A 17052-nucleotide genomic window follows, 5' to 3' on the forward strand; every position below is an offset into this window, starting at 1 on the left:
TAAAGGGTTTAGATTCTACCAGGCAAGCACATGAATTAAACATAAACACAAGAGGGGACACAGGAGCCCAGTATTTGTAATAAACATAACACTCACACTGAACTGAATTCAGCCTCTGCAGCCCAGATTCAGCCACTGCTGCACTTATAGTGAACAAAGATGCCACAGTCATGTCATCCAAGACAAGTATTGATTTATTTGCAGATCATCTGATAAACTTTGCCCCGGTTTTTGCAGGCAGTCCGCAGTTTTAAAGGAGCCCTAGTTAAGTACTTCAATGGCATCTCATTATATGAATAAGGGGGTAACCCCGGACTCTGGATAAATCTGTCTTCACCAGCACAAAGACTTAAAGGGCCACTAAACCCAAAATCTTTCTTTCATGATTCAGATGGAACATAAAAATGTAAACAACATTACAATTTACTTCTATTATTTATTTTGCTTCATTTTTTAGATATCCTTATTTGAAGAAAAAGCAATGCACATGGGTGAGCCAATCACATGAGGCTTATATGTGCAGCAACCAATCAGCAGCTACTGAGCATATCTAGATATGCTTTTCAGCAAAAAATATCAAGAGAATAACACAAATTAGATAATAGAAGTAAATGATAAAGATGTTTAAAAATGCATTCTCTTTCTAAATCATGAAAGAAAAAATGTGGGTGTCATGTCCCTTTAACTCACAATTTACTGCTCAAGTGCTTAATTAACAAAGAAAATCTACAGGCATGGCCCCACCTTCTAATTCCCGCTATTACTAGCTAGTGCGCATTTTATAAACTAACTCCCTCCTAAAAAATAAAATATGTACGCTCTCCTCTTCCAGACTGCCATTGACTATATTTTTTTTTTAAAAGGGCTGCACAAAAAAAATATATATATTTTTTTAGTTTGAACCAGTGCGGGGGGGCCCCCTAACCGCGGGGACGAGGCGGCCGCATCGCTCGCCTTGCCCAAAGGCCGGCCCTGATCATTACTATCCCTTAGAGGATTAAAGGGACATTAAACCCAAAATATTTATTTCATGATTCAGATAGAGAATGCAATTTTAAATAACATTCCAGTTTACTTCTATTATCTAATTTGCTTCATTCATTACATAGCCTTTGTTGAAGTAATATCAATGCATATGGATGAGCCAATCACATGAGGCATCTATGTGCAGCCACCAATTAGCAACTACTAAGCCTATCTAGATATTTTTTTCAACAAATGATTTCATGAGAATGAAGCAAATTAGATAATAGAAGTAAATTAGAAAGTTGTTTAAAATGGCATGCTCTTTCTGAATTCTGAAAGAAAAAATGTGTGTTTCATGTCCCTTTAAGGCTAGTGTTTAAAAGCGCTTCTAATTTTATTGTATATTTCTACTATCAGATTCTGTTTCCCCAGGGCGAAAAAAGCACAGGGAAGGATGGGCTAGTGGGGAAGGCACGAGCGTGAAGCAGTCTAAATGTAGCCACCAATCAGCAAGCGCTACCCAGGTGCTGAACCAAAAATGGTCCGGCTTCTAAGCTTAGATTCTTGCTTTTTCAAATAAAGATAGCAAGAGAACAAAGAGAAATTGATAATAGGAGTAAATTAGAAAGTTGCTTAAAATTGCATGCTCTATCTGAATCATGAAAGTTTAATTTTGACTAGACTATTCATTTAAGTCAAAATAAACTTTTATAAGCAGTTTTAAGACACTTTCCAATTTTCTTCCATCATCAAATTTTGCTCAGTCTTTTTATATTCACTCTTTCAGGGGAACAAGATCCTACTGCGCATGTGCACAAGCTCACAGGGTATACGTATACTAGTCTGTGATTGGCTGATGTCTGTCACGTGATACAGGGGGCTGGAAAATGGGAGAAAAAAATAATTTGTCAGAAAAAAATCTGCTGCTTATTTGAAATTCAGAGTGGGTGTTAAACCATTGTCTTTTTATTATGCACATGTTAATTATGCACTTCTACTGCATTGAGTGGTTAGCGCACATACCACCCAAGATTTTCTCAATGCTTTTTTTATAGGGAGTGGGAGGTTAAAGAGATGATAGGCATACTAGGCAGTGAGTCACCTGCATTTTGTGAGCAGGTAGTGCATGGAGCAGAGTCCGTCACGGATGGGCAGGTTGTAGTTGTGGCTCGGACAATCCCTTAAAGGACCAGTAGCTGCAGTAGATTTGCATAATCAACAAATAGATGATAAAAAGACAATGCAATAGAACTTATTCTAAACTTCAAATGAGTAGCAGATTTTTTTTGTGACAAATTTAAAAGTTATATCTATTTCCACTCCTGTATCATGTGACAGCCATCATCCAATCACAAACGCATATACGTATATTCTGTGGATTCTTGCACATCTCAGTAGGAGCAGGTGACTCAAAAAGTGTAAATATAAAAAGACTGTGCATATCTTTTAAAATTACTCTGTCTGGATCATGTAGGTTTGGGAGGTGTGACAACTGTATTCCTTGTGAAATGATGGGGCATATGTACAGTTAACCCTACAGCTATATTATGCGGGATATACATTTGATGTAGTGATATAATGTTTAGGATTTTTTTCTATTTGCACATAGCAATCATGTATCTAGTGTCCCCCCTCTTGACTCTCACCTTTGCCCAACACCCTATTACTGTGTAAGAATACTAAGAAATGTCCAGTTCAGTGTTCACCGCATTCTATTAAGAAGCCACGCCCCTCACACGTCTCCATGGTAACCGGGGAATCCAAGCCCTGTGGTGTCGACTGGTTTGCCATTGGTCGCGTGATGTCATCACTGTGACCCCGGAAGCGGAACTCCTGAATCGTTGCCTGTCTTCCGGACGCTGTGCGCTGCTCACGGGCCTGAGGCCTCGGTTGTTTTCATTAGGGGGACCGCGGGGTGAGTGATTGTGTCATGTACGGCTGTGTAACGTGACGCCACTTTTGCTTTGACGTCAGTTAATGATATAGCAATAAGGCGCACAGTAAAATTACAGTGGTACTTATGAGCCATAGAGAAATAGAGCAGCTCACCCGTGTTGTCTTAGCACTCACACGGAGACTGTGCAGCGGCATGACTGCTATGTCTGGGCGCCTGCAATGCCACCCATAGTGCTTTGTATGTAGTATTAATGAGTACACAAACCATAAGAAACATAGCTATTACCTCCTCCTGATATACAAACCTCTTTCTATTATATTGATATTAATCCTCCTCCTAATAAGCAGTCGCCAGAATTCAATGCTGCAAGCACCAATTATTACTCCGGTGTCGTATTTGTTTTCCATCTGCTCTTAAAGTGACATTAAACCCACACATTTCCTTTCATGATTCCTATGAACATACCATTATAAATAACTTCCTAATTTACTTCGATTATCTAATTTGTTTAGTTCTCTTGTTATCTTCTGTTGAAAAGCATACCTAGGTAGACTCAGGAGCTGTGAGCTAGCTGTTGATTGGTGGCTGCACATATATGCCTCTTGTCATTTGCTTATAGATGTGTTCAGCTAGCTCACAGTAGTGCATTGCTGCTCCTTCAAAAAAGGATACCAAGTGAATGAAGCAGAATTGATAATATAAGTAAATTGCAAAGTTGTTTAAAAATGTTTTCTCTATCTTCAACATGAAAGAAACCTTTTTAGTTTCATGTACTTACCTTTCACTTCTTTTTACACAGATGTTAGAGTACATGTACTTGCATATCACGTCCCACTAATACTCAGATTTTGAGGTACTTATCTGTCTACGTCTTCCTGTTATACAATAGCCATGTCACTTACCTCATTTATAGCTCAGATTTCAGTGTAAATACATTCCTCCACCTAATAATGTACAGTTGCAGGGTCACATAACTCTCACCATGTCTGAATGCACAGATGCTGAAGTTTATAACCTTCAACACCTTCTTATGCACAGTTTCCAGGACTCATGCCACCACCTCCTTATGCACTATAGCAGGGACACTCGCCACACAATGCAGAGAGCCCTATATGCCTGCTTTTTGCCAGCTGCTAATGTAAAGATGAGGGGCACATTCCTCCTATTGCCCCCAAATGCAAAAATGCTGGTACATGTACCTCTTGCCTTCTAATGCAGGGCTCAAAAACACACATGCCTGGGAGCCATTAAATTTAAGTCTGTGTCTGGGTTTGAGAGAACTGGGTAGTCGCAACACTGCACTTTTGTGCTGCTATCTGATCACAACCTAAATTTATTCGGCAGCAGCAGGCAGCTTTTACAGCTTCTGTAAAAATTATTTGCCATGATTAGGTTCCTGCGGTCATGCTGGGTGCTGTAGTTCTCAGCTTCTTTACTTTAGAAGTCAGAGGTGTTTTAAATGTGGCTGTCTACTAGTCAGGAGCTGCTTATTTTGAGATAGAGCACAGTCATGACTATGGGGCAGATAATGATCCCAGAAGGTGATTTGGAATACTGGGGCACAGTTTAAGGATGCCAAGAACTGTGAGTGGGGGTACCCACAGTTCATTTTATTACAGCTCATGAGCTGTGCTTGTGCGAGTTGTGGAATACTTTTTTACAATACTGATATGGGGCTATGTAGTGTGGGTACATTTATTATACTGGTATGTACAGCTACCACTAAATATATGAGCAATTTAGATAACACATGTGGAAAGCTATAGATTCACACACATACTTCAAAATATTGTTAAGCAGTGATGCAGAATAGGAGTGCAGTTGTAAAAATTATTTAAAAGTTTATCAGAAAAAATGCTAATTCCCTCTAAATTTTCCATAAAACAATAATTAAAACCCATGCATGTGCTTATTGCCAATGCTTTGCTTTCATTTTGACTTTATATCAACAGAAGTTACACAAGGCTAAAAAAAAACCTATAACTTGTGTTTTGTTTTTGTGTTTGGATTTATGCTTTTAAAGGTACAGTAAAGTCACTAAACTTTCATAATTGAGAAAAGGAGCACACAGTTTTAAACAACTTTGCAGTTTGGTTTGTTCACCTTGTATCCTTTGTTGATGAGCAGGCTAAAGAGAGGCAATGCACTAATGGGAGATAGCTGAACACACATGGTGAGCCGATGGTAAGCCGTATATGTGCAGCCACCAATCACCAGCAAGATCCCAGCAGTGCATGGCTGAGCCTGTGCCTTCCTAAGTATGCACTTCAACAAAGGATTACATGAAAACAAAGAAAATCTGATAATGGTGGTAAATAGGAAAGCTTTTAAAATTGCATTCTCTGTTTAAATCATGAACATTTGAGTTTGACTTCATTGTACCTTTTAAGTCGCACCTCATCTGCTGCACCTTTCTGCCCGTTCCTTCACTGGCTTCCTCTAACCTCCAGAATAAAACATAAAATCCTGACTAACTTTTAAAGCTATCAATAACACTCCACCCTATATCTCGGACCTAGTCTCCAGATACTCGTCACCCCGTTCCCTTCGCTCTGCTCATGACCTTGTTACCTCCTCACATTTCCGTCTACAAGACTTCTCCAGACTGGCCCCTATTTTGTGGAACTCTCTGCTTCGCTCTACACGACTCCCCCCTGGTTTTCAAACTTAAAAGCGCTCCTTAAAGACTCTACTGTTTAGGAATGCATATAATATGCACTAACATTTTCCTATCTCAGTTCCTCTCCTCCTTCGTTGCCCCCTTAGCATGTAAGCCTACCTGATTTGTAGATCACTTTCATGAGAGATGATTTACAACAGTGAAACTCTTGGGAGAGCCCTCTATCCCTTTGTCTCACTGTCACTTTGCACATTAGACCCATGTCTTTTGCGCTGCAGGACCAGTTGGCGCTCTACAAATAATTGATGATGATGATAATAATAAGTGTTTATCTGTGTTTGTGTATGCGCTGTATTGTAGACGTGTTGTATTAGATGAATTGGTAGTTTATCACGTGGAGACAAGCTATATTACACATCACTACCGGATTTGTTATAAGTTCCACTTGATCTGTGGTTGAGATCTAATACTTGGGTAAACTTGTTTCCTGTATAGGGGACAATCTGGACTATTTTTGTATGTTGACTAGGAACAAATTTCTTTTTTTTACGATGTAAAAACTATTAGTAAAAATGAAATATCGCAATCCTCGTTGCGATCGCATGATTTCAAGGCCGGGATCGGATCATGGGGGACTGGCTAGGCATGCTACACCAGACCGATCCTTGCCTATGTCAAAGGGGGAAGCCGCAGTACGCTGTATATGGCTGAACGTTCTATGCCGTTTTAACGGCGTTAAAGCCCAGGCATGGAACGTCGTAAAGGCGTTAAATAGCCAAACGCTACCAACCATTTGCTTTATTTTGAGTAGCCAATCTGGGCTTTAGTCTGCTGACTACAAGGCTAGCCATGGTCATAGTTAATATAAAGTACTCTGTTTGCAGTTGTTATCAGTTAAAGCCAATAAGGGACAGATATGTGGTAGAGTTAGCCTTGAGAGGTCAGCTGCATGCTTTTTATGTTCTGAGATTTAGAAATTGCTACATTTTTGGAGCTAAATTACATGAAAAGGGGAAATTATAAATAATAAAAATATATTGCAAAGTTGTTTCATTATGCATAACTAAAGATTTTATATAACAAATCTCAAATTATTTACTGTTCCTTTAAAGGGACATGAATGTCAAAATTAAATGTTCTTAGTACAGATAAAGCATACAATTTTAAGAGACTTAAAGGGACAGTGAAGTCCAAAAAAAAACTTTCATATTTCAAATAGGGCATGTAATTTTAAACAACTTTCCAATTTACTTTTATCACCAATTTTGCTTTGTTCTCTTGGCATTCTTAGTTGAAAGCTAGGAAGGCTCATATGATAATTTCTAAGCCCTTGAAGGCCGCCTCTTATCACATGCTTTTTAATTTGCTTTTCACAACAGGGGAGAGCTAGTTCATGTGACCCATACAGATAACTTTGTGATCACGCCCATGGCTTGTGGCAGACACTGCACTAATTTGCTAAAATGAAAGTCAATAGGTAATAAATAAAATATCATGTTATCAGGGGACTGTCAGAAGATGCTTAGATACATGGTAATCACAGAGGTAAAATGTATATTAATATAATAGTGTTGGTTATGCAAAACTGTGGAATGGGTAATAAAGGGATTATCTTTCTTTTAAAACAACAACAATTCTGGTGTTGACTGTCCCTTTAATTTGACTTCTGTTATCATTTATTACTACTCTGGAGCTAACTTTAACTTTGAGTTCAACTTCTTAGCATGGATGTAATACTTAGCACATTTAATTATTGCACTATTGCTGGCATATAACACTTTAGAGCATTTTTTTGCACTTATACTGTATGTCCCTTTAAAATCAAGTATGGACTGGTTTGCATCTGTGCATAGTTGCTGAACCTATCAAGGGCGGCATATTTGAGAAACTGCCGCTCTCTGCCTATGCTCACCCTATAATCAGCAGGAGAATCCTGAAACTCAAAAAGCATTCTTCCCTCAAGGATAGACTTCCCATACCCCTCTCCATGTGCAATATATTGTGTTCACATTTCCACTTTGTTGAGTGCTTTTTATTTACTAGCAGCCATGATGCAATGAAAATGTTCTGCCGTAGGGTAATGAACCTATATTACTGCAAGTTTATTTACACTAGATTTGTTGACAGTTTGCACAGTGTAGTTCTATAGAGATATGTAAAAGCAAACTCAGGTCTTAACGAATTTGCAAATTTATTTAACTCTTTTGGATGTGAAAGGGAGCTCCGCATAGAAAACGTATGCTCAAACTATGTCATTCTTTTTCTAGCTCCTTTTTAAAAAATAAAATATATATAATGTGAGTGTGTGTGTGTATATGTATGTATGTGTATGTGTGTGTGTGTATATATATATATATATATATATACACTGTGTGCAGAATTATTAGGCAAACAAGTATTTTGACCACATCATCCTCTTTATGCATGTTGTCTTACTCCAAGCTGTATAGGCTCGAAAGCCTACTACCAATTTAGCATATTAGGTGATGTGCATCTCTGTAATGAGAAGGGGTGTGGTCTAATTACATCAACACCCTATATCAGGTGTGCATAATATTAAACAACTTCCTTTCCTTTGGCAAAATGGGTCAAAAGAAGGACTTGACAGGCTCAGAAAAGTAAAAAATAGTGAGATATCTTGCAGAGGGATGCAGCACTCTTAAAATTGCAAAGCTTTTGAAGCGTGATCATCGAACAATCAAGCGTTTCATTCAAAATAGTCAACAGGGTCGCAAGAAGCGTGTGGAAAAACCAAGGCGCAAAATAACTGCCCATGAACTGAGAAAAGTCAAGCGTGCAGCTGCCAAGATGCCACTTGCCACCAGTTTGGCCATATTTCAGAGCTGCAACATCACTGGAGTGCCCAAAAGCACAAGGTGTACAATACTCAGAGACATGGCCAAGGTAAGAGAGGCTGAAAGACGACCACCACTGAACAAGACACACAAGCTGAAACGTCAAGACTGGGCCAAGAAATATCTCAAGACTGATTTTTCTAAGGTTTTATGGACTGATGAAATGAGAGTGAGTCTTGATGGGCCCGTGGCTGGATTGGTAAAGGGCAGAGAGCTCCAGTCCGACTCAGACGCCAGCAAGGTGGAGGTGGAGTACTGGTTTGGGCTGGTATCATCAAAGATGAGCTTGTGGGGCCTTTTCGGGTTGAGGATGGAGTCAAGCTCAACTCCCAGTCCTACTGCCAGTTTCTGGAAGACACCTTCTTCAAGCAGTGGTACAGGAAGAAGTCTGCATCCTTCAAGTAAAACATGATTTTCATGCAGGACAATGCTCCATCACACGCGTCCAAGTACTCCACAGCGTGGCTGGCAAGAAAGGGTATAAAAGAAATCTAATGACATGGCCTCCTTGTTCACCTGATCTGAACCCCATTGAGAACCTGTGGTCCATCATCAAATGTGATATTTACAAGGAGGGAAAACAGTACACCTCTCTGAACAGTGTCTGGGAGGCTGTGGTTGCTGCTGCACGCAATGTTGATGGTGAACAGATCAAAACACTGACAGAATCCATGGATGGCAGGCTTTTGAGTGTCCTTGCAAAGAAAGGTGGCTATATTGGTCACTGATTTGTTTTTGTTTTGTTTTTGAATGTCAGAAATGTATATTTGTGAATGTTGAGATGTTATATTGGTTTCACTGGTAAAAATAAATAATTGAAATGGGTATATATTTGTTTTTTGTTAAGTTGCCTAATAATTATGCACAGTAATAGTCACCTGCACACACAGATATCCCCCTAAAATAGCTATAACTAAAAACAAACTAAAAACTACTTCCAAAACTATTCAGCTTTGATATTAATGAGTTTTTTGGGTTCATTGAGAACATGGTTGCTGTTCAATAATAAAATTATAAAATTAATCCTCAAAAATACAACTTGCCTAATAATTCTGCACTCCCTGTATATATATATATATATGTGTATGTATCTGTGTATATATATGTGTGTGTGTGTGTATGTGTATATATATATATATATATATATATATATATATATATATATATATATATATATATATATATATATATATATATATATATATAATGTGTTAGGGGTAAAGTCAGAGATATTGGCTAATCCTAGGATTACCCGGGTAAAACGGACATTACCCAAGCGGCTGTGGGTAAAGCCCGATGTATGATCATAAATCCCCTCAGTCATAGAGTCACTTCATTATATATACATATATACGTTGCACTCCATCTTCACTATCTTTTTTGCCTCCGCCTGGGGAGTTCAAGGGGGGCAAAGCCAGCCCCCCTTATAAACCTCATTCCCCAAGGTTCAATTGGGGTGGATGCCCATCGGATCGGCAGGGCCAGAGGCAAAATAAATAGTGTACATGGGGGAATTACAGTACATGAGGCTTTACCCACAGCTAGTTGGGCAATGTTCATTTTACCCGGGTAATCCTAAGATTACCCGGATTTCTTACTTTACCCGTAACTCTCACACACACACATATATATATATATAATTAGTTTCGGCCGAAAATAGCATTTTTGGTTATTTCGTTTTTTTTTTCCTTTTATTTTCGGTAAAATTATTGTGTAGCATATTTCAAATTTGATGCCAGCCTAGAGCTGCTGTTTGAGTTCATTACTTGACTTACTGTTTTGCATATAATAATAGTTTTCTAGGACTATACTTTATTTTAATAATTGGTAAAAAAACCCCAAAGAAACGGTTAAATCTGATTCTGTTACACAGAACTAAATAAAGAATAATACTAGCGATGCACTAAAATTTGGGCCGCCGAAAATGTGCAACTCCAATTTCGGCCCAAAGAGGACTAAAATGGCTAAAAATGTACAGCCCTCCCCTGTTCTATTGAGTTACATGTCTATCCTTAGCATAAGGTGAGCAGCGCAGCACTGGCATGGTACACAGAGCAATAAGTTCCATGACATGATGAGATTTCAAACCAGCAGATGCTAGTATACTGTGAATACAGTTCAGTCCAATGGTCAATCGTTTTTAACGATACTTAGGAGATAAGCGGTCAATGAGTGGTTTAAAAGCAGTCTGATGTTTGGCACTTTGTATAGTTATAGGCAGCCAGTTAAAAGATGATTAATTCCACTGAAGCCAAAATGTTCCAAAATGTAGTAATAAATACCTTTTGCTACGGGACTTTATATCCTGGACAGACTCTCTTATGTTCAGAGTCTCGATATATGTATAGAGATCACCTTAATTCTCGGGTGTCCATGTCCTCCTCGTAGCTAGGAATCTCCTCCGTCGGGAACTCTTGGCGTGTGACGTAGTAGCACTTGTCACATGGGTTAATCCTCCAATCAGTGTGGTGGTTTCTCCGCTGTCAATCCAAATGCGGGAAATTTGAAATCTGTTCACACAGAGCGCTCTGTATTAGTGATAGTTTTCCCCAAGTCTTACGGATAGAAATCAGTGTTGCATCTACGTGTTTCAGCGTATGCTGGTCTTTATCAAGATGTATAAACTGATCACTGTGCTGCCTTTTTATAGCCTTAACCACTTCCTGTATAAATTCAATTCAAACGACTCATTGACCGCTTATCTCCTAAGTATCGTTAAAAACGATTGACCATTGGACTGAACTGTATTCACAGTATACTAGCATCGTATTAATTTTATTAGATCAATTGTATTAGAGCAATTAATTTAAGATTATTTTTAGTGTGATTATCCAAATCACCGGTGGTATATAAAATTGTTAATTATTGTTTGATGTGTATATATAATATTACTTTGTCTCATTAAATATTAGTGTATATTAATTATTTTATGGTTTTTATTGCAAGTGTTTTTAAGATATATTTATTCCTCTTAACACTGTGTGATTGATTTAATACCTAGCTTTTTAGCACCACATCCTTTTTGTATTATATTTGTGTTCTTCTATGAATTGCTTCCAGAGTGCAATTCGTGTTTGATGTGTGCTGGTATTTCAGTATTAAGGAGTTTTTAATTCTATTTTGTTGAAAGTCCTGAATACAGTATTCAAAGGAGGATAAGTAACATGTTTATAAACACTTGATATTATCTGACACAGCCCTAAGCACACACAGTGAATATGTATAAGCCTTATATACAGTGCTCATACATCAGCCTCTTGTGCGTAGACATTCTATTCGCCTGAGGCAAATATGCGTGCACACTATATATGCATAAGCCCCAAGCTCGCACACAGTTGGTACAAATTAGCACCCACCAGACATTGTATACAAAAAAAGCACAGTAACTTTCTATAACCACCTTGCACGTAAGGTCGTAGAGATCGGAGATACGATGAGAGACGATCAGGTGCAACCACGCCCATCGCACGGATAACTACACCCAAAAACAAAACATGTCCACCTCGTATTGTTGTCTGGCTATAACCACGCTCTCCCTTGTAGAGCTTCACTAGTTTCACTGCAGATCACGCCCTACGGTACAAGTGTCCACGCCCATTTGTTGGAACTTTCCCGCCAAGGGCATCCTGAATTTTCGGAATCTGTTTTGGTCCAGAATTTTCATTTTGAGATATATATATATATATATATATATATATATATATATATATATATATATATATATATATATATATATATATATATATATATATATATATATATATATATATATATATATATATATATATATATATATATATATATATATATATATATATATACTTGGCGATATGACCAAAAACAATTGTGATTTTTAAAATATAAAAAAAACGCGATTGCGATTTAATCGCGATCTTATTAAAAATGACTATAACACCTTCATTTAGCATTAAACAATTTTATTTAACACTACAGAATCTTAATGTACATGTTTATCAATGTCCAATACACTATTTGAGCATAAAAATACAAAACAAAAAATATTTACAATAAAATTTGCTGCATGTGATGTGATAAAATAGTAGCCACTAGCCAGTTATTAGGTCTTATGACATACAAGTTCACACAACATTCATGTTTTATTGGACAGTCATTCTAACAGTGTGGACACAGTGGTATGATCAGGGCCGCCACTAGAAATTTTGGGGCCCCAGACTTAACCATTGATCAGGGCCCCCCCCCCCCCTGCTTTGACATGTGCAATTTTTGACCAAGTGACTAAAACGTATATGCACTTTATTCTTAAGTGTCTAGTTAAACTTGGAAATGTTGTAAAGGTAGTAACATATACACACACACACTCATACACTGAAACACACACACATAAGGATTCACATATAGACACTCTAGCAGACACGCAAAGAAACACACTCAGACACAGACACCCAAACAGACACTCAGCACTTGTTTACATTGACCTGACAAGTAATGAGGTAAACTACAGTTTTGTAAAAAAAGGAGATTTAGAAAACAAAATATGGAGTTCTCATTATCTTTTTATAAAGGAAGATGCCAACTAAATGATAACAGCATGCAGTGGCTGAAAGGAAGGGCCCTGAACTGCCTAAACAATAATTTAAAGGTTAAATGGTGGATTGGTGACTTCCGGAAAGGTCTTGTTAGTCTAAAAGTCTGTAGAAAGATGTGAATAATCAGTAGTAAGGTCAAAATGTCCTAAAAAGGAACAGACAATGGACACACACACAAACTTGCACATACACCCAAGGAAACACGACAGCGACAGCCTCAGAAAACACACAGACACCCACAGAAAGACATATACACACAGAGAGACAACCACATAAAACAGAGAAAGACATACATACACACACCCTCGCAGAGACACCCACAGAAAACACACACCCTCGCAGAGACACCCACAGAAAACACACACCCTCGCAGAGACACCCACAGAAAACACACACCCTCACAGAGACATCCACAGAAAACACAGACATACATACATACACACACACACACACACACACACACACCCTCACAGAGACATCCACAGAAAACAGACATACACACCCACCCTCACAGAGGCATCCAGAGAAAATACACAAAGACAAACCTACACACACCCTCACAGAGACACCCATAGAAAAAGCTCAAAGACATATGCACACACCCTCACAGACATCTACAGAAAATGCACAAAGACATGCACACCCACCCTCACATAGAGACCCACAGTAAAAAAATACATACACACTCATAGAGACACAAACTAAAGCACAAAGACATAAACACAGATACCCACAGAAACACTCACAAGAGGAAACGTTTATGCACCTTGCATCCCTTAAACAGTGTGTGACATGCATGATAAAAAAATTGCAGAAATTAAGAGATCACTTTTTAAAGAATCATATTTGTAAATGTGCAAACAAAAATAACTCTGTGAATTCAAAATTGTACATTAATGATCTGGGTAGATGGCTAGATTAAGAAAAGTACTTTTAAAACGTTGACATATGTTTGTTTGTTTTTTTCCCCAACCAAGAGCACCACTTCACTTCAGTGTACAAATGTTCCCATCTGTCAGCTGTACTTATGGATTTTGAAAATGCTGTACCCTATATGGTCTTGGTGGGACCATAAGCTGTGGTACTCATACCATTAGAACTTGTTAAATGCAGGATTTAGACTTGTTGGTATGTGTTTCAAAATTAAGTCAGCTGTAATGTAAACTGAACAGTTTTAAGTTAACCTGTCTCATTTCAAACACTGAGCAATCTTAGTCTGAGAGTATAAAATTTTATGCAGATGTAAAAATCTTAGATAAAATGCCTTGTTGCATCTGGAAAGTCCTTGCATAAGGGGGCAGTAAACTGGAATGATATATATATATACACACACACACACACACACACCTACCATTTGTGTATTGAGGAGGAAACATTTCTGCATGATTTTAAATATAGAGTTTCTACAGCATTGTCAAATAATCATAAATACACTGCTGCTAAAAAAATGTGTTTTTATGGATCCCTGGCCCCACCATACAACTACTACCACACTGAAGTTACAATCTAAAATTGCACAAAGAAATAAAAAACATTTGCTAAGTAAGTCCTACTTCCTCTGCATAGTGGTTTAGTGCACACTCAGAAATCCTCTCAAATGTTAATACTTTACTCCTTGTAATAACATTTCCCATGCTCAATTAGCACTCTGCTGTAGTGATGTCGCGAATAGTTCGCCGGCGAATAGTTCCCGTGAACATAGCATGTTCGCGTTCGCCGTGACGGGCGAACATATGCGATGTTCGATCCGCCCCCTATTCGTCGTCATTGAGTAATAGTTTGACCCTGTACCTCACAGTCAGCAGACACATTCCAGCCAATCGGCAGCAGACCCTCCCACCCAGACCCTCCTACCTCCTGGACAGCATCCATTTTAGATTCATTCGGAAGCTGCATTGTTAGTGAGAGGAGGGACAGTGTAGCTGCTGCTGAGTTAATACGGAAATCGATAGCTAGGCTAGTGTATTCAGTGTCCACTACAGTTCTGAAGGACTCATCTGATCTCTGCTGTAAGGACAGCACCCCAAAAAGCCATTTTTAGGGCTAGAACATCAGTCTGCTTTTTTTTTTTTTCCCCTGTGTAATCTAATTGCAGTTGCCTGCCTGCCAGCGTGTGTGTCAGGTTCACAGCGTATACTGTGCCCACTTGCCCAGTGCCACCACTCATATCTGGTGTAACAGTAGTGTAGATTTAAAAAAAACAACACTCTTTTGACTGTGTTAAATAATAGCAGTCAGTTTCCTTCACACGTGTGTGTTTCAGTGCCTGCCAGGGCACAGTGTCATACCAGTGCAACTCATATCTGGTGTAACAGTAGTGTACATTTAAAAAAAAAAATTTTTTTTTGACTGTAATAGATTGAATAGCAGTTAGTTGTCTGCAAGCGTGTGTGTCAGGCCTACAGCGCCTACTCTGCCAACTTCTGCCAGTGCACAGTGCCACTCATATCTGTTGTCACAGTAGCTTGCACGCATAGTACCACCAATCGAAAAAAAAATTACAGGCAGAGGCAGGCCACCCCGCAGGGGCCGTTGTGTTCATGGTGCTGTGATTTCCTTTGGCCCTAGAATAATGCCCAGTGTTCAGAGGCCACGTACCCCGAACTCGAACATTTCTGAGGACATAGTTGACTGGCTAACACCCAATCTTCTACAGCTTCCGCTCGGAACCTTGACGCACCATCCTCCTCCAGCTTAGCTTTGTGCACCTCTCAAGTTACCACTCGCCCGCCTGCCTCCACCACCAACACTAGCACCACAGCCGCTTCACTTGATCTGTCAGAGGAGTTATTTACACATCAATTTGAAGAAATGAGTGATAGTGATGCGCAACCATTATTGCCAGAGGATGTAGATAACAGGGATATGTCTCAGTCAGGCAGCATTACACACATGGACGTAACAGGGATTAAACTGATAAGAATAGAACTACTTAACACACCACTCCTATCTGGTGGCACATTAGATTGCACGTGCAGTGCCCCAAATTTGAAGTAGGAGGACCGACCAAGCATCTTTTTCCATCTCCCGGTTCCTAAAATCGATGCCATATACACGTCCCCTGATAGGGGATGTAACAGGGATTAAACTGATAAGAATAGTACTACTTAACACACCACTCCAATCTGGTGGCACATTAGATTGCACGCGCAGTGCCCCAAATTTGAAGTAGGAGGACCGACCAAGCATCTTTTTCCATCTCCTGGTTCCTAAAATCGATGCCATATACACGTCCCCTGATAGGGGACGTAACAGGGATTAAACTGATAGGAATAGTACTACTTAACACACCTTATAATAACCCAGAGAGAGGCGTCTGAAGAAGAGGAGTCAGAGGAGGAAGGTGGCTTTGAGGATGTTGAAGACCAAACACAGCAGGCGTCCCAGGGGGCTTGTTGTCACCTTTCGGGGACCATTGGTGTTGTACGTGGCTGGGTGGAGGAAGAGACCTTCAATGACATCAGTGAGGACAAGGAACGGGACATGGCTAGCTTGGTATCCAACCTTGTGCAAATGGACTGTTTGCGGTTGTTTGCGGTGCGTTAAAGGGACAGTCTAGGCCAAAATAGACTTTCATGATTCAGATAGAGCATGTAATTATAAACAATTTTCCAATTTACTTTTATCACCAATTTTGCTTTGTTCTCTTGGTATTCTTAGTTGAAAGCTTAACCTAGGAGGTTCATATGCTAATTTCTTAGACCTTGAAGCCCTCCTCTTTCAGATTGCATTTTAACAGTTTTTCACCACTAGAGGAGGGTGTTAGTTCACGTTTTTCATATAGATAGCACTGTGCTCGTGCACGAGAAGTTATCTGTGAGCAGAACTGTGAGCAAGTCTGTCAAAAGAACTGAAATAAAGGGGCAGTTAGCAGAGGCTTAGATACAAGATAATCACAGAGGTTAAAAGTATATTATTATAAATGTGTTAGTTATGCAAAACTGGGAAATGGGTAATAAAGGGATTATCTATCTTTTAAAACAATAAAAATTCTGGTGTAGACTGTCTCTTTAAACGGGGAGTTTGGTCTGTCACTGTGAAGCGGGCTTAACCCTTACACTACCTGATCGATCCAACATCATACCTGATGTTTTAAAGCACGTTATTCCAAACAATTTAGGAATGTTAGGGGATTTATGCCCTTTA

General features: G+C 39.0%; 1 protein-coding gene across 2 annotated transcripts in view; it reads left to right on the forward strand.

Moving 5' to 3' along the window:
- Positions 1-2776: 2776 nt before the first annotated feature.
- Positions 2777-17052, forward strand: part of PHRF1 (PHD and ring finger domains 1) — a 247004-nt gene continuing 232728 nt past the window's right edge. For both annotated transcript variants that reach the window (XM_053720192.1, XM_053720193.1), the window contains exon 1: positions 2777-2881. The gene's annotated coding sequence lies outside the window, so the exon portion shown is untranslated. The remainder of the gene's footprint in view (positions 2882-17052) is intronic.

This window comes from Bombina bombina, chromosome 7 (assembly GCF_027579735.1).
Source record: "Bombina bombina isolate aBomBom1 chromosome 7, aBomBom1.pri, whole genome shotgun sequence".
In the NCBI taxonomy this organism is placed as follows: domain Eukaryota; kingdom Metazoa; phylum Chordata; class Amphibia; order Anura; family Bombinatoridae; genus Bombina; species Bombina bombina.